Source organism: Lithobates pipiens, unplaced genomic scaffold (genome assembly GCF_037356315.1).
Source record: "Lithobates pipiens isolate NorthernLeopardFrog02 unplaced genomic scaffold, aLitPip1_a1.2 Scaffold_22, whole genome shotgun sequence".
Taxonomy (NCBI): Eukaryota; Metazoa; Chordata; class Amphibia; order Anura; family Ranidae; genus Lithobates; species Lithobates pipiens.
The window spans coordinates 337,403,541-337,431,383 of record NW_027507784.1 but is presented as its reverse complement, the minus strand read 5'-3'; the positions used below and the strand labels follow the sequence as shown (position 1 = coordinate 337,431,383).

Sequence of the window (27,843 nt, the reverse complement as noted above, 5' to 3'; positions counted from 1 at the left end):
TGCACCATCTGGCTGCCTGAACAGGGGGAGACACTGAGCTTTTCACATCCGGAAATCCTCTTTCCTTCTTCTTTCCTTCTGCTGTCCCCAACCTGCACAGCCAGGCAAAGAGCTGCACAGCACCCCTGACTCATGTGCACTGATAACGGCGCCCCTGCACACAAAAATGCTGGGGAAAAAATTTAGGTGTCAATTTACAGACCCTCTCAAACTGTCTCGTGAGACCAATGGGCCCACCGGGACCCATGGTAGGGCTGAAACTGATTTATTTTAAAGTGGTTCTAAAGGCAGAAGTTTTTTTTATCTTTATGTCTAGAATGATAAAGATGAAAAACCTTGTATGTGCAGCACACCCCTCAGCCCCCCTGAGTCCCATCTCCAGGCAGCAATGTTGCACAAGAGGCTCAGCTGTCTGGCACTCTCCCTCCTCATTGGCTGAGAAAGCAGTGGGCTCCAATGGCTCCCAATGCTGTCAAAGTCATTCAGCCAATGAGGAGAGAGAGGGGGCGGGGTCGGGCCACACCTCTGTGTTTGAATGGACACACAGCACAGCAGCTCAGCCCTGGTGCCTCAGAAGGTGGGAGGGGCCAGAAACATCTGCAAGGGACCTGAGAAGTGGAGGGTCTGGGCTACTCTGTGTAAAACCAATACACAAAGAAGGAAGGTATTGTTTGTTAACCACTTTCAGACCGGACCATTTTGCTGGTAAATGACCAGAGGTCTTTTTACACTTTGGCACTGCGCTGCTTTAACTGGTAATTGCGCGGTCATGCAATGTTGTACCCAAACAAAATTTGCGTCCTTTTCTTCCCACAAATAGAGCTTTCTTTTGATGGTATTTGATTGCCTCTGCGATTTTTATTTTTTGCGATATAAACGTAAAAAGACCGCAAATTTTGAAAAAAAATGATATTTTCTACTTTTTGTTATTAGAAAAATCCAATAAACTCAATTTTAGTCATACATTTAGGCCAAAATGTATTCAGCCACATGTCTTTGGTAAAAAAAAAGTCAATAATTGTATATTTATTGGTTTGCGCAAAAGTTGTCACATCTACAAACTAAGGTACGTTTTCTGGAATTTACGCAGCTTTTAGTTTACGACTGCCTATCTCATTTCTTGAGGTGCTAAAATGGCAGGGCAGTACAAAACCCCCCCAAATGACCCCATTTTGGAAAGTAGACCCCCTAAGGAAATTGATAAGAGGCATGTTGAGCCCATTGAATATTTTATTTTTTTGCCTCAAGCGATTGAATAATGACAAAAAAAAAATTTTTTTTTTTTTTTTACACAAAGTTGTCACTAAATGATATATTGCTCACACATGCTATGGGCGTATGTGAAATGACACCCCAAAATAAATTCTGCTGCTTCTCCTGAGTACGGGGATACCACATATGTGGGACTTTTTGGGAGCCTAGCCGCGTACGGGGCCCCGAAAACCAAGCACCGCCTTCAGGCTTTCTAAGGGCGTAAATTTTTGAGTTCACTTCTCACTACCTATTACAGTTTTGAAGGCCATAAAATGCCAAGATGGCACAAAACCCCCACAAATGACACCATTTTAGAAAGTAGACACCCCAAGCTATTTGCTGAGAGGCATGTTGAGTTCATGGAATATTTTATATTTTGCCACAAGTTGCGGGAAAATTACAAACTTTTTTTTTTTTTTTTCACAAAGTTGTCACTAAATGATATATTGCTCACACATGCCATGGGCATATGTGAAATGACACCCCAAAATAAATTCTGCTGCTTCTCCTGAGTACGGGGATACCACATATGTGGGACTTTTTGGGAGCCTAGCCGCGTACGGGGCCCCGAAAACCAAGCACCGCCTTCAGGCTTTCTAAGGGCGTAAATATTTGACTTCACTCCTCACTACCTATTACAGTTTTGAAGGCCATAAAATGCCAAGATGGCACAAAACCCCCACAAATGACCCCATTTTAGAAAGTAGACACCCCAAGCTATTTGCTGAGAGGCATGTTGAGTCCATGGAATATTTTATATTTTGCCACAAGTTGCGGGAAAATTACAAACTTTTTTTTTTTTTTTTTCACAAAGTTGTCACTAAATGATATATTGCTCACGCATGCCATGGGCATATGTGAAATGACACCCCAAAATAAATTCTGCTGCTTCTCCTGAGTACGGGGATACCACATATGTGGGACTTTTTGGGAGCCTAGCCGCGTACGGGGCCCCGAAAACCAAGCACCGCCTTCAGGCTTTCTAAGGGCGTTACAGTTTTGAAGGCCATAAAATGCCAAGATGGCACAAACCCCCCCCAAATGACCCCATTTTGGAAAGTAGACACCCCTAAATTTAGGGGTACACTAGTGAGACTAGGTAATAAATGGCGGGTGCCCTGAAACTATAAAAAAATAACTAACCAACCAGCGTCACCTGTAACAGTTATATGGTGATCACTGGTGAAAGGGTTAACTAGGGGGCAATCAGGGGGCTTTATGCGGTAGTATATGGGGGTCCCTGGCGCTATAAAAAGCTGCGGCGAACCTAAATACCTACCTGCCTAACTAGCGTCACCTGTGACACTAATACAGCGATCAGAAAAACGATCGCTTATTAGGCTGGGTTCACACTGGAGCGATGCGGGAACGCCACGAATGCGCGGCGGGTTCCCGCATCGCATGCCTCCCGGCGGCAGTTCACACTGCCCTATGCGAACTGCTGGGAGTGTCAGTGAAATGTTACTGACACCCCCAGATCAGTTCGCATATCGCAGTGCGATCTGCAAACTCGGATCGCATGGTGTGAACACCCATGCGATCCGATTCTGCTGCGGGCCAAAAAAAGGGTCCCGTGCGAATTTGCGGCGGGTGCGGCGGGTGTGGCGGGTGCGGCGAATGGCTGAACTCGAATCGCACAGAGATCGGATGTGATTTGCACTGCAGTGCGGTGCGAATCACATCCGTTCTCAAACCGCTGCAATCTGAACCCAGCCTTAGTGACACTGGCGACGGGGGGTGATCACGGGGTTAAACCTTTATTGGGGGGGTTAGGGGGGTACCTTAGAACTAAAGGGGGCTAACCCTAACTGCCCTAACAGTTATTAGTCACAAATGACACCCGCCGGGTGATCAGGGGGTTAAACCTTTATTAGGTAATAAATGGCGGGTGCCCTGAAACTATAAAAAAATAACTAACCAACCAGCGTCACCTGTAACAGTTATATGGTGATCACTGGTGAAAGGGTTAACTAGGGGGCAATCAGGGGGCTTTATGCGGTAGTATATGGGGGTCCCTGGCGCTATAAAAAGCTGCGGCGAACCTAAATACCTACCTGCCTAACTAGCGTCACCTGTGACACTAATACGGCGATCAGAAAAATGATCGCTTATTAGGCTGGGTTCACACTGGAGCGATGCGGAAACGCCGCGAATCCGCGGCGGGTTCCCGCATCGCATGCCTCCCGGCGGCAGTTCACACTGCCCTATGCGAACTGCTGGGAGTGTCAGTGAAATGTTACTGACACCCCCAGATCAGTTCGCATATCGCAGTGCGATCTGCAAACTCGGATCGCATGGTGTGAACACCCATGCGATCCGATTCTGCTGCGGGCCAAAAAAAGGGTCCCGTGCGAATTTGCGGCGGGTGCGGCGGGTGTGGCGGGTGCGGCGGGTGCGGCGAATGGCTGAACTCGAATCGCACAGAGATCGGATGTGATTTGCACTGCAGTGCGGTGCGAATCACATTCGTTCTCATAAACCGCTGCAATGTGAACCCAGCCTTAGTGACACTGGCGACGGGGGGTGATCACGGGGTTAAACCTTTATTGGGGGGGTTAGGGGGGTACATTAGAACTAAAGGGGGCTAACTCTAACTGCCCTAACAGTTATTACAGTCACAAATGACACCAATGCAAAAAAAAAAAAAAAAAATGACATTGGTGTCACTGTGACTGGGGGGCAGGGGTAATTGGGGGGGTGATCGGGGGGTAAAGGGGGGGTGTGAGTGTGCCTGGCATGTTCTACTGTGTGTGTAGAGTGTTGGTGCAACTCACCGATCCGCTCTCCTCCGTGTCGGAACGGAAAATACCGACACGGAGGAGAGAATACATCACTTCCTCTCCTGTGTTTACATTACAGGAGAGGAAGTGATGTCACGGGGGATTTCCATTCGTCGAGAGCGATCGCGAGGGGGTGGCCATGAATGAATGGCCGCCCCCTCATCCCGGATCGCTCTCGAAGGAATGCCGACCGCCGCAGGCACCGGGGGGGGGCCATTCTGCCGACGTATATCGTCGTGCGGCGGTCGGCAAGTGGTTAAACAACAAAAAAAAGGAATTAAAAAAGGAAAAAAGGAAAAAAATATTAGAGGGGTTTGCTGGTTTAAGTATTATATTTGTCATTACACAATTATAATACATAGATGTTCCATTTTTCAATAAAATTTACTTAAAGGGGTTGTAAAGGTTTGGTTTTTTTCACCTTAATGCATCCTATGCATTAAGGTGAAAAAACACCTTGCTTTCATGGGCCCCCCAGCCCACCTGTTTTACTTACCTGAGCCCGTTCATCTGCTGTGCACGTCCCCCCAGCGTCCTCTTCTTCACTGAGTCTGCCATTGATTGGATAGATTGATAGCAGTGCAGCCATTGGCTCATGCTGCTTTCAATCGCATTCAATGATGCGGCCACTGGGGGGGGCGGGACCAAGTCATACGTCTATGGACGCCAACTGTATGACACAGGAGCGCACACGTAAGCTAATCCCCTCAGGAAAGAGCTTCCCAGAGGGGGTTAGCTTTAGTGGGGAGGAGCCGAGGCAGCCCCCGTTGGACCCCAGAACAGCAGGAGCAGGGGCCACTCTGTGCAAAACGAGCTGCAGAGTGGAGGTAAGTATAACATGTTTGTTATTTAAAAAAAAAAAAAATTAAACCCATACAACCCCTTTAATTATTGAAAGGGTATGTGTCCAAGACATGTTCCAAGGTAGAAACAATAATTTGAAATTGTAGTTATACTTTCTATTATATCATTTGTTTATTTATTTTTTGTACAGTTTTAAGTGCTACAATAACCATTCTCATGAAACATGCTTAAAAAAGTAACATCATTGCAGCATGTAAAATGACATTATAACTGCTTACTGGTAGTAAATACTATGACATGATATGTTACTGATTTTATTATGTTTTTATATGGATTTGGAATAAAATTTGATTCATGATTTTATGGAATATATGAATGTATCCTTGTTAGTTAAGCATGCATAAAGTCCCCTATTATCTTAATTTATTTGTTTATTTCATTGTAAATAAATTTGATTTTATTTTTTTAGCACAGTCGTTACTGCTGCTGGTTGGAAGCTAAACAGTGGGGGACCTTGAGTGGAGAGTGAACAAGTCTTGCTTTTGCCTGCTGGTGATGGCTGGTTTGCATTTTTAGGTTCTTTTTTGGGGCTTTTGCTTGAAGCTTTTTAACACCTTTTTTCTGACACCTTTTAGACGTTTCTTTCCTTGCTTCCTTCAGCCTACTAATCAAGGGGAGTGATTACCGTATTTATCGGTATATAACACGCGCCGGCGTATAACACGCACCCCAAGTTTAGGAGGGAATTTTAAGGAAAAAAACTTTTAGGAGGGAAGTTTAAGGGGAAAAAAAAACTTACATTTATATGCCCATCAGTGTCATCTGCAGCCTTGTCCACCATTGCAGCCTTGTCCACCATTGCAGCCTTATGCAGACTTGTCCACCATTGCAGCCTTATGCAGCCTTGTCCACCATTGCAGCCTCGTCCCCCATTGCAGCCTTATGCAGTCTTGTCCCCCATTGCAGCCGTGTCTATTTCATTTGCTATTTGTATTTTTTTTTTTTAAATGCCGCCGCCGAGATACAGAGCCGGATGTGTATCTTGGCGGTGTGCGGTAGTTCTCGGCGGGCCTCCGGCCGCCTTCGGCTCTTCTCGGCAGCTTTCGGCAGCCTTCGGCCATTCTCGGCAGCTTTCGGCCGTGGAGAAGAGCCGAAGGCGGGCGAAAGCTGCCGAGAACGGCGGAAGGCGGCCGAAAGCTGCCGAGAAGAGCCGAAGGCGGCCGAAAGCTGCCGAGAATGGCCGAAGGCAGCCGAAAGTCGCCTTGAAGAGCCGAAGGCGGCTGAAAGCAGCCCAGAGGCTCAGAATTTCGGGGGATCGGCGTATAACACGCACCCACGATTTTCCCCTGCTTTTAGGAGGAAAAAAGTGCGTGTTATACGCCGATAAATACGGTAATTGGTCACAGGTGCTTGAGGCCTGTATAACCTTTTGTAGAACTCATTGTGAGCCTGCTGCTCATCTTTGAGTCTGCTGGAACTCTGTCCAAGTGGAACTGGTCTAAGTGGTGTGTTAAAACCAGGAGTTTAACACAGGAGGTTATAACAGGGGTCATAGTAGCTGTGTAGTGTGAGGACCTGAGTGTTGTCTGAGTAGTGTGTGTGGATCGTTAGTACTTGTGTATTGTGGGTGCACGCTGGTCTGCGAGTACCTGTGTATTGTCTTTTTGAGCATTAGTGTCAGGAAGCTAGTTGTTAGATAATTTGGACTGGGTATAATCTCTAATCCTCATTAAATTAATAGGCACGATGTCCGGAGGGTGTGGAGAGGCAACTCGGTGTACATCTGTATGTGCATGTATCCGTTCCTTGATCATCTGATCGAGGGCGAATACTGCTGTGCAAAATGTAAGCATGTTGTTTCCCTGGAAGCCCAGGTTCTGAATCTGGGGATGCAACTGTCAGCACTGAGAAGACCCTCCATACTAAAAGAAAAGGCAGGAACGCACCTGGCAGGTGCCCGCAGTGGCCAGCACAGAGGTGGGTGGAGACAAAGAGGTGCAGGCACTAGAAAATAGTAGATGGGTGACAGTCAGGAAGGGGGAAGTGCCAGGGAGGCCGATCCAGGGCTGGAGCATCCCAATAAGTACGCTCCATTGAGTGACATTGGTGAAACCAGTCAGGGACCAGCACTGCTGGAGCTGAGGGACTCTCCTAGCTGCCGGGAGAAGAACTCCTCCAGTGAGAGAGTTGGGGGGGTGAAGAGAAAGGAAAGACAGATTCTGGTGGTAGGGGACTCAATTCTTAGGACAGAGAGGGCATCTGTGAGAAAGACCTGAAGCGCCGAACTGTATGTTGTCTACCAGGCACTCAGGTTTGGCACATCACGGATCTGGTGGATAGATTACTGGGAGGGGCTGGGGAACACCCAGCTGTCATGGTGCACTTTGGCACCAATGACAAAGTCAGAGGCAGATGGAGTGTCCTAAAGAACGATTTTAGGGACTTGGGAGCTAAATTGAGGAAAAGGACCTTCAAGGTAGCATTCTCAGGAATACTACCAGTACATCGAGCCACACCAGAAAGGCAGAGGGAGATTAGGAAAGTAAACAAGTGGCTGAAGAGCTGGTATAGTAAGGAGGGGATTGGGTTCCTGGAGGACTGGGCCGACTTCTCAATCGATAACCGGGTACTATAGAAGGGACGGACTGCACCTAAATGAGGAGGGTGCAGATCAGCTGGGAATAAGGATGGCCAAAAAGTTAGAGGGGTTTTTAAACTAGGCGATGCGGGGAGGGTCCAGAGATAGAGATAGTCAGCGTGAAACATATTCCAGAGGGTAATATTAGGGGCATTAGTGGTAGGATAACCAAAGCACATAAACCCAAGGTAAGTATAGTAGCAAGTCCTAGTTGCAATCTCGGAAACACCAAAGAGGATAGTATGTGACTGGTCAAAATATATTAATGCATTATTATTATTATACAGGTTTTATATAGCGCCAATAGTTTGCTCAGCGCTTTACAACATGAGGGCAGACATTACAGTTACATTACAATTTGGTACAAGAGGAATCAGAGGGCCCTGCTCGTTCGAGCTTACAATCTAAAAAGGAAGGGGCAATTGATACAAAAGGTAATAGCTGTGGGGGGATGAGCTGATGGAGGAAGTAAAACAGTGTTAGAAGCAGGATAGGCTTCTTTGAAGAGAAGGGTTTTCAGGGATCGTCTAAAGATGGATAGATAAGGGGACAGTCGGACAGATTGGAGTAGGGTTCCAAAGGATGGGAGAAGCTCTGGAGAAATCCTGGAGACGAGCATGGGAGGAGGTGACAAGGAAGCTAGAGAGCAGGAGGTCTTGGGATGACCGAAGAGAGTGGCTTGGTTGGTATTTTGGGACTAGGTTAGTGATGTAACTAGGGGCAGAGTTATGGATGGCTTTGTAAATTATTGTTAGTACTTTGAATTTTATTCGTTGGGTGAGTGGAAGCCAGTAGAGGGATTGGCAGAGAGGGGTGGAGGACACTGAATGGTTGGTAAGGTGGATGAGTCTGGCAGCGGCATTCATTGTGGACTGAAGGGGGGATAGTGTATGTAAAGGTAATCCAACGAGGAGGGAGTTGCAGTAGTCGAGGCGGGAGATGACCAGGGAGTTTTTTTATAAGCTTGGTGGTGTTATTAGTTAAAAAGAGGCGTATTCTGGAAGTGTTGCGGAGGCTAAGGTGGCATGATTTGGGCAGGGCTTGTATGTGGGCCTGAAAGGACAGTTCGGAGTCTAAGGTTACCCCTGGCACCCTGGCATGTGGGGACGGACTGATAGATGTGCCATTGATCTTGACAGAGAAGTCAGGCAAAGGGACACATGGGGGAGGAAATATTAAGAGCTTGGTTTTAGATAGATTAAGTTTGAGGAAGTGGTGTGACATCCAGGCTGATACGTCTGTTAGTAGATCAGTGATGTGTGAGGAGATTGATGGGGTGAGCTGAGGGGCAGTGAGATAGATTTGGGTGTCATCAGCATATAAATGGTAGTGAAAGCCATGGGAGGCTATCAGCTGACCCAGGGAGGACGTGTAGATCGAGAATAGTAGAGGTCCAAGGAAAGGACCTTGGGGGACCCCCAACAGTTAGAGGAGTTGGAGAAGAGGAAGTGGAGTTGTAAGTGACACTGAAGGTGCGATGAGATAGGTAAGATTCAAACCAACGGAGAGTGCAGCCATGGGGACCAAGCAAATTGAGTTTTTTAAAGGAGGAGGGGGTGGTCAACTGTATCAAAGGCAGCAGAAAGGTCCAAGAGTAAGAGTATGGAATAATGACCGTTGGTTTTGGCTGTTAGTAAGTCGTTTGTGAGTTTTAGGAGGGAAGTTTCTGTGGAGTGCTTTGGGCGAAATCCAGACTGAAGAGGTTCAAGAAGGTTATTTTCAATGAGGTGGTTGCTCAGGCGGTTGTAGACTAAACGTTCAAGGAGTTTGGAGGCAAAAGGGAGTAAAGAGATGGATCTGAAGTTGTTAAGATTGGTGGAGTCTGAGGCCTTTTTTGGTATGGGAGTGACTAGTGCATGTTTTAGAGGGTTGGGGAAGATGCCAGTAGAGAGTGGGAGGTTGAAGATATGAGTTAAGGAATGTAGGATTGAGTCAGATGGTGACCGTAGTATTTGAGAAGGAACAGGGTTCAAGGGGCAGGAGGTTAGGTGGGCATTAGAAAAAAGTTTAGTGACCTCCTCTATAGTAGCTGGGTTAAAAGAGGAAAGTATTGATTGTGCAGGAGGACAAAGAGTGTAAGGTGAGGTAGATGTCTGTAGAGCAGAGATCTCGAGACGAATCGTCTCAATCTTACTTTTGAAGTGATTAGCAATCTCCTGGGCAGTGAGTAAGTTAGCGGGTGGGGGTAATGGAGAACGAAGTAGGGTGGTAAAGGTAGAAAAGAAAAGAGTTGACAGGGACTGCGTGAGAGGGTGTTAATGCGAGTGATAAAGTAGGTCTGTTTGGCAGCGTGCAGGCAGGAATGGTATTTTTGGAGGGCAGAATTATATTGGCTGTGACTTTGTTTTATGCGACAGACCCTCAAGAGCACGGCTACGTTTTTTGAGGCTTCTGGAATTGTCTGTCTGCCAGGGTTGTAGCGGTCGGGGGCCTGATTCTGTGCGTGGTGAGGGGGGCGAGGGTATCCAGTGTGGATGACAGTGAACTGTTGTAGACAGAAGTAGCCAAGTTGGGGCAGGACAAGGATGAGATTTTGTCGTAGAGACAATCTGTAGCAGAAAAAAGAAGAGAAGGGCTAAGATGGCAAAGGTTTCTATGGGTAATAGTTTGGTAGTTGGAAGGCAAGGAGGAGGCAGACAAGGAGAGAGTGAAACTAATAAGGTGGTGATCAGATAGAGGCAAAGGAATATTGGAGAGGGTGTGCGGAGTGCATAGGTAGGAGAATATGAGGTCAAGGCAGTTGCCAACAGAGTGAGTGGAAGCACTTGTCCATTGTTTTAGATCAAAAGAGGAGGTTAGGCTCAGCAGCTTAGAAGTAGCAGGAGTGTTAAGATTAACAGGGATGTTGAAGTCACCAAGAATGATTGTTGGAATTTCAGAGGCGAGAAAGAAGGGTAGCCAGGCGGAGAAGTCATCAAGGAAGTTTGATACTGGTCCAGGGGGCCGATAGATCACAGCAATTCTCAATGAAACCGGAGAAAATAAACAAATACAGTGAGCTTCAAATGAAGAGAGGGACAGAGAGGGGGGTGGATGAAGAAGCTGAAAAGTGCTTTAAGGGGATAGGAGGATTCCAACACCACCTCCTTTCCGTCCACTAGGCCTGGGAGAGTGAGTCCACAGGAGGCTACTATAAGAGAGAGAAGCAGGAGAAGGACGGTCAGATTCTTGAATCCAGGTCTCAGTAATTGCAAGTAAGTTCAGGGAGTTAGTGATAAATAGGTCATGGATGGTGGTGAGTTTGTTACAAACAGAGCGGGCATTCCAAAGAGCACAGGAGAAGGGGAGGCATTAACATGTTTGTTCACCAATGCCAGAAGTCTGCCAAGCAAAATAAGTGAGTTGGAAGCTCTGGTGCATCAGGAGAGCTATGATGTAATCGGTATTCCTCACATGACTGGGCTATAAATATACCCGGCTATACACTCTTTCGGAAAGACAGAGTAAAAAGGAAAGGTGGAGGGGTCTGTCTGCATATGAGAAGTGATCTTAAAGTGAGTGCGAAAGAGGACCTGGTTGATGGAGGGTGTGATGAGTCTGAAGCATTATGGGTGGAACTGCATACAGATGTGCGTAGTTCAAGTTAATCATTGGAGTTTGTTATAGACCACCCAATGTTAATGAGGAGGTGGAGACTCAGCTCCTTGCACAGATAAAAAGGGCTGCAAGGACTGGGACAGTGATAATAATGGGGAATTTTAACTACCCAGATATTGACTTGAGTAATGGCACTGCTGGGACAGTTAAGGCAAACATTTATAAACCTATTACCGGACCATTTTATGGTCCAGTTTATTGAGGCCCCAACTAGGAATGATGCTCTGTTGGACCTGGTAATCTCAAAACATGCAGAACATATTACTAATGTTCAGATAAAGGAACACCTGGGTAGTAGTGAACATAACATGATTTCATTTGATGTTAGCTGTAAGCAAAAATCACATACGAGAAAGATAAAAACACTTAATTTCAAGAGAGCAAATTTTCCAAGGATGAGGGCTGCTCTCCAGGACTTAGACTGGGAGAAAATATTGGCATCAATGGGCACAGAACAGAAATGGGAATTCTTCAAAAAGACTGTTTGTGATCTCACTGCAAAGTATATTCCCATGGGCAATAAGTTTAGAAGGCTAAAAGTAAAACCGATGTGGCTCACGGCCAAAGTTAAAAAAGCTATAAACTATAAGAAAAGATCTTTTAAAAAATATAAAAATGAAGGAACGCTAGTGTTGTTTAAATGTTACAAAGAATATAACAGAGTATGTAAAAAGGAAATCAAGGATGCAAAAATTCAAAACGAAAGACAGATTGCAAAAGATAGTAGGACAAACCCCAAAAAATTCTTCAAATATATTAATAGTAAAAAGGTCAAGTCTGAGCATGTAGGCCCTTTAAAAAAATAATCTGGAGTGGGTGACTGGGGACAAAGAGAAGGCTAATTTATTAAATACTTTCTTCAGCTCTGTGTATACAAAGGAGCATGGGGGAGCTCATGTCCATAATGGGGGTTGTAGTGACACAGCCCCAAATCCACAATGGCTCAAAAGTGATATGGTCCAGAAATATTTAGACAGAATAAAGGTGGATAAAGCACCTGGACCTGATGGCATCCACCCACGGATCCTAAAAGAATTGAGCTCTGTAATTTCAAAGCCATTGTATCTAATTTTTAGGGACTCATTAATGGCAGGAATAGTACCACTGGATTGGCGCAGGCCCAATGTGGTGCCTATATTTAAAAAGGGAACAAAGTCTTTACCAAGTAATTATAGACCTGTTAGTTTAACTTCTATAGTTGGGAAGATACTGGTGAGATTAATAAAAGACCACATAGACGAGTTCTTGCAGGAAAAAAATATTTTTAAGCAACAGACAGCATGGAATCTTGAAAGACAGAAGTTGTCAGACAAACCTGATTTCTTTTTATCAGGTGGTAAGTAAAACCTTGGACAGAGGGGTGGCGGTGGACATGGTATACTTGGATTTTGCAAAAGCATTCGATACAGTTCCCCACACACGGCTCATGTATAAGGTAAAGTCTACAGGTTTGTAAATATCAGTTTGTAAATGGATATAAAACTGGCTAAAAGACAGAATTCAGAGAGTCGTGGTTAATGATTCTTACTCTGAATGGTCTAAGGTTATGAGTGGTGTACCCCAAGGTTCAGTGTTGGGACCCTTACTTTTTAATATCTTTATGAATGATATTGGGTCTGGGATCAAAAGTAACATTTCCATCTTTGCAGATGACACCAAGCTATGCAGTGGAATAACGTCCTTACAGGATGTCTCCAATTTACAAGCCGACCTCAATGCTCTGTCTAATTGGGCGACTATGTGGCAGATGAAGTTTAATGTTGATAAATGTAAAGTTATGCACTTGGGGGCCAATAATATGCATCAGACATACTAGGGGCAGTAGAACTGGGGGAATCCGTAGTGGAGAAGGATCTGGGGGTTTTGGTAGATCATAAGCTCAATAATAACATGCAATGCCAAGCTGAGGTTTCCAAAGCGAGCAAAGTCCTTTTTGTATAAGAGAGGTATGGACTCCAGAGAGAGAGATATCATTTTGCCCCCCTGTACAAATCATTAGTAAGACCTCATCTGGAATATGCAGTTCAGTTTTGGGCACCAGTTCTCAAAAAGGATATCGGGGAACTGGAGAAAGTGCAGAGAAGGGCAACCAAACTGATAAGAGGCATGGAGGAGCTCAGCTATGAGGAAAGATTAGAGGAACTGAATTTATTCTCTCTTAATAAGAGGAGATTAAGGGGGGATATGATCAACATGTATAAATATATAAGGGGTCCATACAGTGAACTTGGTGTTGAGTTATTCACTTTATAGTCATCACAGAGGACAAGGGGGCACTCTTTACGTCTAGAGGAAAAGAGATTTCATCTCCAAATATGGAAAAGGTTTCTTCACAGTAAGAGCTGTGCAAATTTGGAATAGACTCCCTCCAGAGGTGTTTCTGGCCAGCTCAGTGGATTACTTTAAGAAAGGCCTGGATTATTTCCTAAATGTACATAATATAACTGGGTACTAATATTTATAGGTAACGTTGATCCGGGGAAAATCCGATTACCTCTCGGGGGATCAGGAAGGAATTTTTTCCCCTGCTTTAGCAAATTGGATCATGCTCTGCTGGGGTTTTTCGCCTTCCTCTGGACCCACTGTGGGTGTAGGATTGGGTATATGGGATTGTATGATATTATTTTTTTATTTTATTTTTTGTGTGGTTGAACTGGATGGACTTGTGTCTTTTTTCAACCTGACTAACTATGTAACTATGTTACTTTATGGTAAGAGCTGCATCAAGACCGGCGAGACAAAATATAGTCAAAGGTTTGAAATCGCTCATTATATTATTTATCAACAAGTGAATAAGAGAGGTGGTAACATTTCCAAAACAAAGGGTTTGGCCTTCTCCCCAAAACAAAAGTCCTGTTGGGGAGACCGGTCAAACCCTTTGCCAACAAATTAACCTACATACAGTAAATACACAATTAACAATAACACCAGAGCAAAAAAATCAGTTCCTGTTGCTGCCCATTATAAAGTCTGAGGTTGGTATCTAAGGAATTTTAAAAGTTTGCATTTTTATAATTTGATTTAACTAAGAGATAGCACACATTTTCTGTGTCTTATTTATGTAAAATCTGTATAGTATTCTCCTAATTACTTTGACGTGCACTAAACTAACGCAAGACACACTTTTCCATAAGGCTCACCCATGTACTCTCTAATAGACCTCACTGAACACAGTACACACTGTGCAGAATTCTCATTAAATCAGATCTCGAGAGTAAAATGTAGCAATATGGTCTGCTTGATGTAATTTCAGATTGAGTCATATACTGTACTAAATAAGAGAAAGAAGAGAAAGAAGGAAATGTTTCTGGACTTACCAGCTTCACACCCAACGCTCTCTAATGGACTGTTTTATATGTTGTTTGAATCTTGATTTCACTTTCAATATTGTCACATTGTAGTGTAATGTGTAACCATTTACTGTAAGAAAAACATCTGCTGTTTAGGCTGTTAACATCAATTAGTGTAGATGTAGCCAGGGCTGGCCCAAGACATTGTGCTGCCTTGGACCAAGAATGAAATGCTGCCCCCTATCGCCCACAAAAAAAAAAAAAATCACACTCACCAAAAGGCCATTATTTTATATCATGATCACTAAAGGGGACCCATATTGGTTCTATACATGTATAAAGGAGTGTAAAGAGGACCGGTCACGGTTGTTTACATGTATGTGTAGCGGTACCCCCGTGGGGGCTACTGATAGACTCCATACCCCACTGGTTACCTTGACTCTGCAAATCCTCTCTTACCTCTGACACCTTGGGTTGCAATGTTGCGTTAGTAATGAGAAACTCACACAATATCACTGAACCACTCAGATATGTTTACTGAGATAAAAAATGGACACAAGAAATGGCATGAGTAAAACACAGCTTATGTTTGACATAAAATATCTCTCAACACTGATATACAAAGATACTTATCTTAAAACCTCCTCAAGACCTATGTGAACAGGTACACAGAGAAATAAAAATCCAACACCCTTAATACATGTATTGGATACCTTTCCTCTGAGGCCTCAGCACACAGCAATAGGATACAAAGCAGTGATGCATAACAAAGAGGAAATGATAAATGTTCGTTCAATTCCAGATATCTTCAGCTAGCCTGTTTATACCACAGTGTAATTTGTAATCCAGGCAAGGAAAAGACAAAACAAGGAGAGCAAATATGGACTAATTGATGCTTAGTCTGAAGAAGTATTATCACATGTAGGTCCTTCTTTAATCATGTTAAGGAGTTGAGTACAGTACTGACTTTACAGCACAGTGGGGAAGAATAGGCCCCAAGCATCTGCTCTATGAGGTCTGTGAAGAAGTCAGGAAATCAGGCCGCACCCACCTTTTTATTTCCTCTCCCAGCAGGCTGTTCTGTACGCACTGCATCCTGTGTCCTGTGGTCCAGATTGGCTCGGCCAACAGTGTCGCTTCCTCATCTCAGACTACATGTCCCATGATGCATTGTTCTGGTCATTCTCACAGGAGGAAAAAAAACACTCATAGCTTCCAGCATGCACTAGAGGGAGCCAAACCCATACATGAAAACAACAAACTGTTACTTAATAATAACTACAGTAGCAACTCTTGGCTACACATGTAGGAGTATAAAGAGGACCTGCCATTGCTCTATACATGTATGTAGGGGTATAAAAAGGACCTGTTATGGCTCTATACATGTATATAGAAGTATAAAGAGTACATGGTATGTCTCTATACATGTATATAGGAATATAAAGAGAACCTTGTATGGCTCTATACATGTATGTAGGAGTATAAAGAGGACATGTTAGGGCACTATGCATGTATATAAGAGTATAAAGAGGACCTGTCATGACTCTATACATGTATGTAGGAGTATAAAGAGGACCTGTCATGACTCTATACATGTATGTAGGAGTATAAAGAGGACCTGTCATGACTCTATACATGTATGTAGGAGTATAAAGAGGACCTGTCATGACTCTATACATGTATGTAGGAGTATAAAGAGGACCTGGTATGGCTCTATACATGTATATAGAAAAAAATAAAAATAAAAACAGAATATGGTTGCGCTCTAAATAACGTGCAAGTGAAACCTTAACCTTAATAAAGCATATAATAAATATAGAATACATTTTGAAAAGTTCAAACACAGTCCCAATTATGAAGTTATTGACTCTGTGGGTGATCTTTGACAATTGATCAAAGTTCCAAACAAAGATTCCTTTGCAGAAGGTGAATCATTTACAGAAGATGAATCAGCATGTGAACAGTTCAATGAAACTCATGGGACTTTTTGCTTGACAGACACCATGAATCCACCACCGTAAAGAATATGCACTTACCAGCTGCACAGACTAGAAATGCCCATGGCTAACACCCAGCCAGGGCCTTTTCCTCAGTGATGTTCCAACACCCATCTATTTGCGGCATCAATGGGGGCCGCCTGATCAGGAACGTGAGTGGATGAATACTCTACTTTAAGCCCATACACAGCTCGGTAGGTGATGACACGAACGTAGCTCAGAAAAAAATGCAAAGAGTGGCCATGGGTAAAACCTGCTGGTTTTTTTATAAAAAATAAAAACAATAAAACAAAAACGCCTTCAAGGCATATGAATAAAGGAATATTTAAAAATGATGCGGCTGGCTGACAGCAGTGCACACGCCCGTGCAAACAAACAAACGGGACGTATCACATGGTGACGTCAGCACGTCGCTCCTCCCAACGCGTTTCATCACTATTCTGACGTCGTCCTGGGGCACAGGTGGCGTACTGACGCACCGCTTAATATAGTAAACACACACAGCCACACTTCATTCTGAATCGCAGGTGGCTGACTTTAAAGCCACATTTTAGATATGGGCAAAACAGGTTAATGGTGCCAGAGGTATTTCACGCCTTAAACTCCAAGAGTCACAAAGTTTGTACCGATATACCTGTATAGCTCTCATCTGAATAACCAAGCTATACACACACAGTGAAACCGCTACATCACATCAGTTTACCTAGGAGGACAACATAATAGTAATGGCTCCTAAACGGGGACATAGCTAAAAATTTGGCTATATCGGCACTAATCAGTAGCCAACTCAGACGTTAAACAGCTACCCTAAAATAACAAAGGATAATTAATACACTAAAAACAAATATAAATAAATTCTAAATTCATTAATTAATAACAAGCAAAGACAGCTATTACATGCCGAGAAGACACCACATTAGTTAGCCGGTATATATCATGCACACATGTATGTATTGAACGAACCCTAGGAACAATGATAGAATAAGGGTCTATATCAGCCAATAATAAGTTAGGTAAATAGGTTGCATAAACCAACACAAACATAAGACTCAACTAATGGAATGAACCTAATCATTCAGTTATATTGGCTGAGTAGAGCAGGATAATCTGCACTGCCCATCCAAAACAGAAACATAAACCATTTCATATTAGCCACAATAGAAAAGGTTCTACAAGTCAAACTCCTTTAATGGACATTCCACGCTGAATAAGGAACAAATGACCAAAACCCCCTACAGATTATTGGTCACGAGATAACTATAGTACTCATATAAACCATGAATTTATATACACAGATCAGCCGATATCATGGGGATCGGTCAAACCCGGCATGAAAACTTGGACTATAAGAGATGATGAAAGCCACATACACATCTATCCTGTCGATGGGTGTGACATATCTGAATGGGTAGCACACCCCTAATAGGCGAGAAGATGGTAATATATCATAGTTTCATAGTTTCATAGTTAGTAAGGTTGAATAAAGACACCAGTCCATCCAGTTCAACCTGAGTGTCTACAATTGTCCCTATCCCTGTACATTGCACATTCACATCAGTCCCTACCCTCAAGGAGCTCACAAATCCAAGGTCCCCATTCATATACTAGGGCCAATTTTGGACATTTTGAACCCATGTACCCACGCCATCTCAAGTTTGGAAATGCTTCTTACAAGGCAACTGCCCCTCTTATGGGGGTTAAATGTATCTATTCCAAGGAAGTGTCAGGGCTGGCTCAGCCCTTCCTTCTCTGAGCTGGCCACTCAGCTGCTGGCTAATTGCCAGCTCTCATCTCTCTCCACAGTTAAGCAGCTGTTGTGGATCCGCTCGTCAGTCCCGACTACTTAAAGATCTCCATCTCACTTCATTCCTGCCTTTGCCTTGGTCACATCACAAGAAACCATCTCCTGCATTACTCTTTAAAGACTGGCTTTGCTGACATCCCTTCTGGCTCCTTATCTTGCTTGCTTTCTGACAGGAAGATAGTATTGGAGGGATCCCTATTATGGACAGTCAGATAATATTTAGATACTGAGTGCCTGGTAAACCTCTTTCTGATGTTATTAATGTGCGTGTTAAGATGGACCAGGAGGGGCGCTTGGTCCTGCCCACATACTGCAGTCCACAAGAGCACTGTAGTAGGTAGACCACCCCCTCCGAGGAGTATGTAATAAATGGCTCAATCTTGTATTCTTTGGATGTAACACTGGAAAAAAAGCTTGTTGTCCTCCTAGTCCTACACCCATTCAAAGAGCATACTTGGCATCTTCTACACTGGTAATAACCAGTGAACTCCCCCAAAAAATTGAGGTTTATTGGTGGGAGGGTTTAGGATATTGGGAGCCAATCTGGCTCTTAATCACCCCCAAAGACCACCTGAGGTCTAGTAGGCAAGATGGTCTTTAATACCCTATCATTCCCCAGGATATGCCAATGTTTGCTCATAATATGTTTAATATTATGATGGTGGTTGGAAATGTTTGTAATAAATGGGATACCTGAAGTATTACTTCTATCTTGTATAGGGGGTCTCTCTTCCAGTAAATCTGCCCTGTCCATCAATATAACTTGATTAAAAGTGTCAGACAAGGCCTCTTGGGTATAACCCTTGTCTAAAAATTTCTGTGTGAGAACTTCAGCCTGCACTAAAAATTGGTCGGGTTCTGTACAATTTCACATCAGCCTCATGTATTGGCTTTTAGGTACTGATCAAAGTGGCGTGATGACAACTTTCCACTGGAATATACGAATTCCTATCTGTACATTTGAAAAATGTAGAGGTGACAAACCTCACCTCTAACAGATATCTTCAAATCCAGGAAGTTAATCTCCTTACAGCTTGCCTCATAGGAGAGATGTATCCCCCTATTGTTAGAATTGAGCGAGTCCCTCACTCAAAGCAGCCCTACTGCCATGCCATAGGAGGAGGATGCTGTCTATGTAGCATGCCCATAGGGCCACCTCTGGTCTCCTCTGAGCATAGACAGCATCCTCCCCCCACTGGACCATGAACAGATTCGCCAGACTGGGGGCATACTTAGCCCCCATGGCAACACCCTTGTCCTGGTGATAAAAATGGCCATTAAACCAGAAAAATTTGGAGTGGCAGCAAACTCTAAAAGTTCCATAATATAATCTATCTGGTCTTCCATAAGGTTCAAATCTCTATCCAAAAAATGTCTAACAGCACCCAAACCTAACTCGTGGGGGATGATTGTATACAGCGAGGTGACATCCACTGTGACCAACCATGTCCCTTCCTGTGGTCTCAAGCCAGACAGGAAATTAATAACATGGCGCATGTCCTTAATAAAGGAGGGTGTAGCACGTACCAATGGTTGCAAAGAGAAGTCTATATACTTGCCCACCCAGGATGTAACAGAATCTATACTGCTCACTATGGGGCACCCCGGGGGGAAGGTCAGATTCTTGTGAATTTTGGGCAGATAGTATAAAATAGGCACTCACTGTGATTTAGGAACCAGAAAACGACTCTCCTTTTTGTTCAAAATGCCCAAATTGACCCCTTTCTGAACAATATTTTCCAATAGTATTTTTTTATCTCCCACAGGGATTAAAGGGCAGGGGGGTATATGTATCCACATCACCTACTATTCTATTCATTTATTTCATGTAGTCATTCTTGTCAAGAACAATTATTCCCCTACCCTTATCTGCAGGTCGAATAACCAACTCTTTATTGGCACATAATAACTCTATACCTTTCTCTAAATCCTTCTTTGTCTTTGCTTGTTTCAACTTCAAATTATCTAAAGCTCTCAAAACGACATCTCTAAAAAAAAACTTTAGAGAGGGGGCAAGAGCCCCCGGAGGGTTGAACAGTGAGGCATTGGAAAGGCCAGAATGTTGATATTCGGTCATGGTCAACTTGTTATCTCTAATGGGATTAGAAGTAGTTACATAGTTACATAGTTAGACAGGTTGAAAAAAGACACAAGTCCATCTAGTTCAACCACAAAAAAATAAAAAAAAATAATAATATCATACAATCCCATATACCCAATTCTATACCCACAGTTGATCCAGAGGAAGGCAAAAAACCCCAGCAGAGCATGATCCAATTTGCTAAAGCAGGGGAAAAATTCCTTCCTGATCCCCTGAGAGGCAATCAGATTTTCCCCAGATCAGCTTTACCTATAAATGTCAGTACCCAGTTATATTATATACACTTAGGCCGCTGATTGTCTGCCCAACTTAGTCCGCTGAACCGTGTTTCAGCGGACAATCCGCTCGTGTGTGGGCTTCAGCGGACTTTTTCAGCGGACAATCTGACGGACTTAGTCTTTCGGAATTTCCGTAATTTTGTCCGTCCAAACTTGGTTTTGTCCGTCCAAACTTGGTTTCAGCGGACAGTCCGCTCGTGTGTAGGCAAGTTGGACGGACTAAGTATGGCGCATGCTCAGAAAGGATTTACACGGCCGAAGGTTGCATTGCAGTGTATTGGACGTCGTTTTTCTCGTCCCGTCGTTTTCAGCGGACTGTCTGTTCATCGTGTGTGGTCAAGTCCGTTCATTCAAAATTTGGACGGACTGTCTGTCGGATTGTCTGACGAACTTAGTTGGGCAGACAATCCGCCCGTGTGTACGCGGCCTTAGGAAATAATCCAGGCCTTTCTTAAAGCAATCCACTGAGCTGGCCAGAACCACCTCTGCAGGGAGTCTATTCCACATTTTCACAGCTCTTACTGTGAAGAAATCTTTCTGTAATATGGAGATGAAATCTCTTTTCCTCTAGACGTGAACAGTGCCCCTTTGTCCTCTTTTTTGACTGTAAAGTGAATAACTCAACACCAAGTTCACTATATGGACCCCTTATATATTTGTACATGTTGATCATATCCCCCTTAATCTCCTCTTATCAAGAGTGAATAAATTCAGTTCCTCTAATCTTTCCTCATAGCTGAGCTCCTCCATGCCTCTTATCAGTTTGGTTGCCCTTCTCTGCACTTTCTCCAGTTCCCCAATATCCTTTTTGAGAACTGGTGCCCAAAACTGAACTGCATTTTCCAGATGAGGTCTTACTAATGATTTGTACAGGGGGGCAAAATGATATCCCTCTCTCTGGAGTCCATACCTCTCTTGATCGCTTTGGAAACAGCAGCTTGGCATTGCATGCTATTATTGAGCTTATGATCTACCAAAACCCCCAGATCCTTCTCCACTATGGATCCCCCCAGTTGTACTCCCCCTAAAATGTATGATGCATGCATATTCTTAGCCCCCAAGTGCATAACTTTACATTTATCAACAGTAAACTTCATCTGCCACATAGTCGCCCAATTAGACAGAGCATTGAGGTCGGCTTTTAAATTGGAGACATCCTGTAAGGACGTTATTCCACTGCATAGCTTGGTGTCATCTGCAAAGACAGAATCGTTACCTTTGATCCCAGACCCAATATCATTTATAAAGATATTAAAAAGTAAGGGTCCCAGCACTGAACCTTGGGGTACACCACTGATAACCTTTAGACCATTCAGAGTAAGCCCGCGTACACACGGTCGGACATTCCAACAACAAAATCCGTCAGATTTTTTCCAACTGATTTTGTCCGAAACTGGTGTTGCATACACACGGTCAGACAAAGTTGCCGGAAAATCTGATCGTTCGGAACGTGATTACGTTTGTTCGTTGCGACGGGACTATGTTGCGGCTAGTAGCCAATAGCTTTGGTCTCGTAATGTGATCTGAGCATGCGTTGCACTTTGTCTGATCGGAATTCTCTGCAAACGTTCTGAAAAAGTCAGATCGGATTTTGTTGTCGGAAAATTTGACATCCTGCTCTCAAATTTTTTCCGTCGGAATTTCCTACGGAAAAAGTCCGATAGAGCCCACACACGATCGTATTTTCCGACAATATAATCCGATTGGACCTTTTCCATCAGAATTTCCGACCGTGTGTACAGGGCATAAGAATCATTAACCACTACTCTCTGAATTCTGTCTTTTAGCCAGTTTGCTATCCATTTACAAACTGATATTTCCAAACCTGTAGACTTTACCTTATACATGAGCCGTGTGCGGAACTCTATTGAAAGCTTTTGCAAAATCCAAGTATACCACGTCCACCGCCACCCCTCTGTCCAAGGTTTTACTTACCTCCTCATAAAAAGAAATCAGGTTTGTCTGACAACTTCTGTCTTTCATGAATCCATGCTGTCTGTTGTTTAAAATATTTTTTTCCTGCAAGAACTATCTATGTGGTCTTTTATTAATCTCTCCAGTATCTTCCCAAGTATAGAAGTTAAATTAACAGGTCTATAGTTACTTGGTAAAGACTTTGTTCCCTTTTTAAATATAGGCACCACATTGGCCCTGCGAATGTAAAATAAAGTGTTGTTTGATACTCAGTTTCTGGACGTATTTATGGACATCCATATAGGTCTGAAACTTGTTCAAACCCTTCGGTGGAGCAAATTTCAGACCCTTGTCCAGTACCCTCACCTCAGAGTCTGTTAATACCTGGGAACTGAGATTATAAATTTAAGTTCCCTTTTTGTCTTTTTCCTTTTTTTTGTTTGAACATGTCTCCTCCTCTAGTTCCTCTCTTAATTCTAAGGCTCTTTTGGTGCCTTGGTTGAGCCTGGGAAAACACCACGTCTGTTGGTCACGGTTCTCCAAGATATTTCTATCCTGTTGTTCCATACTCTTAGGATTAGGAACATAAGGACCACTATGGTGGCCTACATTCCCACCATAGTTTGCTCTGGAATATTCAGGACAATCCACAGGGCCCCCCATATCTCTTAATGGGGAAAACGTATTATGTACAAGGATATTGTAATTGAGCTCATTCTTCCCATACCCTTCATCATAATGCACAACCAGGCCATATGTGTCACCGTTGTATTCATAGGTCTGAATAGAGATGTAACCCTGCTGGTTGATCGGAGCGGGAACATGGTAGGGAGGTGGTCCCTGTTTTTCGCCATAATGCTGGCCTCGACCCCGAGTAGATGGTGAACCCTGGGTCCAACCATGATGGTGACCCCGGGAGGGGCCATGACTCCAATTTGAATAATGGCCATGTCCCTTTGTCGAGATAGGAGGGGCAGACCCATGATTTCTCGCTTTATTACCACCCTGAGATCTATGGGGTGACTGGTATGATGGATGACCCCCCATTTAGGCATCCTAGGGGCAGTGGATCCCACATAGGGAGATTGGGTTTGAGTGTTATTGATATTACCCAATTGTGGTACAGCTCTAGTCTGTCCTCCAATTGCCTTGCTACCAATCTGTGAGGTATTATGACTGGCAGTTGGTTCTGCCAATAATTGTTTCTGCCATTCAAAAACCATTTGTGATTATTAATTGGCCATATCCCTGTTGTATTTCTATTTCTTTTTAACTTTTTGTTCCCTATCCTCTTTTTCACGTAATTTTGAAAGATTTTTAGATCTTTCACTATATTCTTCACTACTTTTGAAGGGAGTTAATTTTTCTTTAATAATTTTAATCTCCTCATCAAACCGAAACAATTTAATAACCTTCCTTTCAACAAGAAAAGTTTATGAAATGAACACCATCATCATTAATGTTATTTATACCATTCTTCCAGCTGTATTTCCCCTCTCTGAGGACACACCACCCATCTTAAGCTCCGAGGGACCATATGGTGTTTAATATTTGTTTCCAGGAAGGCTATGTCCCACTGGGTGTGGGTCTCAAATACAGTGAGGTTCTTGAGTCTGCTAAACAAACCCCCAAGTAACCATCCTCATCCGTAAGGGCCGGTTCACACTGCGAGCCGCGGCGAGGCGTCTCCGACTTCCTCGCCGCGACTTGCAGGGGGGGTGAGCGGCGACTTGCAGAGGACTTCTGCATAGAAGTCAATGCAAGTCGCCCCCGAAGTCGCCCCGAAGTAGTACAGGAACCTTTTTTCTGAGTCGGAGCGACTCGAGTCGCTCCTCTCAGAACGGTTCCATTGTACTCAATGGGGACGACTTGCGGGAGCGAGGCGAGGCGAGCCGTGTCGCCTCGCCTCGCGCCGCAGTGTGAACCGGCCCTAAAGTTTTCAAAAACACCCTCAGTGTTGACCACCCTGGTTGCTCTGCGCTCAAAAATATCCATATTTGAGTATGATAAAAACTTATGAATATGGATTATAAATTATAAACTATATATACTATACTAATATCCTGCAGCAATAATGATGTATCACGAGCATAAATAGTGGGAAAAAAAGACTGCGCTGGAAAATAAACCTTATAATAAGCTGCAACACAAAGTGAAATACACAAAAATAAAGATAAAAACAGAATATGGTTGCGCTCTAAATAACGTACAAGTGAAACATTAACCTTAATAAAGCATATAATAAAAATATAGAAAAAATTCTGAAAAGTTCCAACTATGAAGTTATCGACTCCGTGGGTGATCTTGTGACAATTGATCAAAGTTCCAAACAAATATTCCATTGCAAAAGGTGAATCATTTACAGAAGGAGAATCAGCATGTGAGTAGTTCAGTGAAACTCATGTGACATTTTGCTTGATAGACACCATGAATTCACCACTGTAAAGAATATCTGCTTACCAGCTGCATAGGCTGGAAATGCCTGTGGCTAACACCCAGCCAGGGCCTTTTCCTCAGTGATGTTCCAACACCGATCTAATCACTGCATCAACGGGGGGGGGGGGGGGGACCGTCTGATCAGCAACGTGGCTGGATGAATCCTCCACTTTAAGCCCATACACAGCACGGTAGGTGATGACAGGAATGTAGCTCAGAAAAAAATGCAAAGAGTGGCCATAGGTAAAACCTTCTGTTTTTTTTAATTAAAGATATAAATAATAAAACAAAAACCCTTCAAGGCGTATGAATAAAGGAATATTTTAAAATTATGCGGCCGGCCGGCAGCAGTACACATGCCCGTGCAACCAAACGTGACTTATTGCGCAGTGTCTTCAGCACGTCGGTTCCCCCTGGCGCGTTTCGTCACTATTATGACGTTGTCCTGGGACACAGGCGGCGTACTGACACACCACTTAATATAGTAAACATACACACAGCCACACCTCGTTCTGAATCGTAGGTGGCTTACTTTAGAGCGCCATTTTAGACATGGGAAAACAGGTTAATGGCGCCAGGAGTACTTCACGCCTTAAACTCCAAAAGTCTGAAAGTTTGTTCTAGTATACCTGTATAGCCCTCATCTGAATGGCCAAGCTATACCCACACAGTGAAACTGCTATATCACAGCAGTTTAGCTAGGAGGACAGTATAATAGCAATGGCTCCGAAACTAAAAATTTGTCTATATCGGCACTAATCAGTAGCCAGCTCAGACGTTAAACAACCACCCCAAATTAACAAAGGATAATTAATAGACTAAAAAAAAATAAAAAATTCTAAATTAATTAATTAATAACAAGAAAAGACACCTATTACATGCCACGCAGACACCACATTGGTTAGGCTGTATATGTTATGCACACATGTATGTATTGAAAGTCTTTATCAGCCGATAATACATTAGGTAAATAGGTTGCATAAACCAACATAAACATAAAACCAGCGGCTCAACTAATGGAATGAACCTAATTGTTCAGTTATATCGGCTGAGTAGAGCAGGATAATCCGCCCTGTCCATCCAAAACAGAAACATAAACCATTTCATGATAGCCACAATAGAAAAGGTTCTACAAGTCAAACTCCTTTAATGGACATTCCACGCTGAATAAGGAACAAATGACCAAAACCCTCTACAGATTATTGGTCATGAAAGAACTATAGTACTCATATAAACCATGAATTCATATACACAGATCAGCTGATATCAATGAGATCGGTCAAACCCGGCACGAAAACTTGGCCTATAAGATATGATGAAAGCCACATACACATCCATCCTGTCGATGGGTGTGACTTGTCTGAATGGCTAGCACACCCCTAATAGGCGAGAAGATGGTATTGGTAATATATCATCCACATCTGAAACAAAAAGGGGTCAATATCACCATAACTCATACCCCTGCTAAGACTGAACAAAACAGGGCCAGGGAGGTATTCGCCACAAGGCAAGAGCAAGGCAACAAATGGGCTCTCTTGGCATGCTAGCCCCTAAGGGAATTATAGTATCTGCTCTGTAAATGCAGATCGATCGATATCAACTAATATATCAAACATGGCGAAAAACTGGACAGAAACACATACACACCCATCGTGATCCATAGGTGGGTATTACATGCCTAAGTGTATGTCCAATGGACACTCAACAAGGGGGCAAATCAACCTAATTTAGGGTCGATGAAGATAACCTCTGTATGTGAATGTGTCTAAATTTTAGGGCTGGCTCCCCAAGATTCAGATCAAATTTACATTATACATAATCACATCCTCCCCTAATCATAAACCTAAAGATTTGACTAAAAAATAATGCCTATGAATGCATTGACATCCACGTGATCGTTTAGACCATAGGGGACATACAATTTTAACCTATGTATCCATGCCCTCTCAAGTCTGGAAATGCTTCTTACAAAGCAACTGTCCCTTCAATGGGGGTTAAATGTATCCAAGGAAGATAGTATTGGAGGGATCCCTATTAAGGACAGTCAGATAAAGTTGTTAATGAGTGCTTTGTAAACCCCTTTCTAATGTTATTAATGTGCTCGTTAAGACGGACCTGGAGGCTGCGCTTGGTCCTGCCCACATACTGCAGTCCACAAGGGCACTGCAGTAGGTAGACCACCCCCTCCGAGGAGCATGTAATAAATGCCTTGATCTTGTATTCTTTGGGTGTAACACTGGAAACAAAGCTTGTTGTCCTTCTAGTCCTACACCCATTCAAAGAGCATACTTGGCATCTTCTACACTGGCAATAACCAGTGAACTCCCCAAAGAAATTGAGGTTTATTGGTGGGAGAGTTTAGGATATTGGAAACCAATCTGTCTCTGAAGGAGGGAACACCCCTAAAGGCCACCTGAGGTCTAGTAGGCAAGATGGTCTTTAATACCCTATCATTCCCCAGTATATGCCAATGTTTGTTCATAATATGTTTAATATTATGATGTTGGTTGGAAAAGTTTGTAATAAATGGGATTCCTGAAGTATTGCCTCTATCTTGTATGGGGGGGTCTCTCTTCGAAGTAAATCTGCCCTGTCCACCAATCTAACTTGATTCAAAGTGTCAGACAAGGCCTCTTGGGTATAACCCTTGTCTAAAAATGTCTGTGTGAGAACTTCAGCCTGCACTAAAAATTGGTTCTGTACAATTTCGCTTCAGCCTCATGTATTGGCTTTTGGGTACTGATAAAAGCCAAGAGGCATGATGACAACTTTCCACCAGAATATAAGAATTCCTATCTGTGGATTTGAAAAATGTAGAGGTGACAAACATATCACCTCTAACAGATATCTTCAAATCCAGGAATTTAATCTCCTTATAGCTTGCCTCATAGGAGAGATGTATCCCCCTATTGTTAGAATTGAGCGAGTCCATAAACTCACTCAAAGCAGC

General features: G+C 43.4%; 1 protein-coding gene across 2 annotated transcripts in view; it reads right to left on the bottom strand.

The window, feature by feature from the left end:
- Positions 1–14,522, bottom strand: part of LOC143925567 (phospholipase A and acyltransferase 2-like) — a 119,938-nt gene extending 105,416 nt beyond the window's left edge. For both annotated transcript variants that reach the window (XM_077450044.1, XM_077450043.1), the window contains exon 1: positions 14,391–14,522. The gene's annotated coding sequence lies outside the window, so the exon portion shown is untranslated. The remainder of the gene's footprint in view (positions 1–14,390) is intronic.
- Between the last annotated feature and the right edge of the window lie 13,321 nt (positions 14,523–27,843).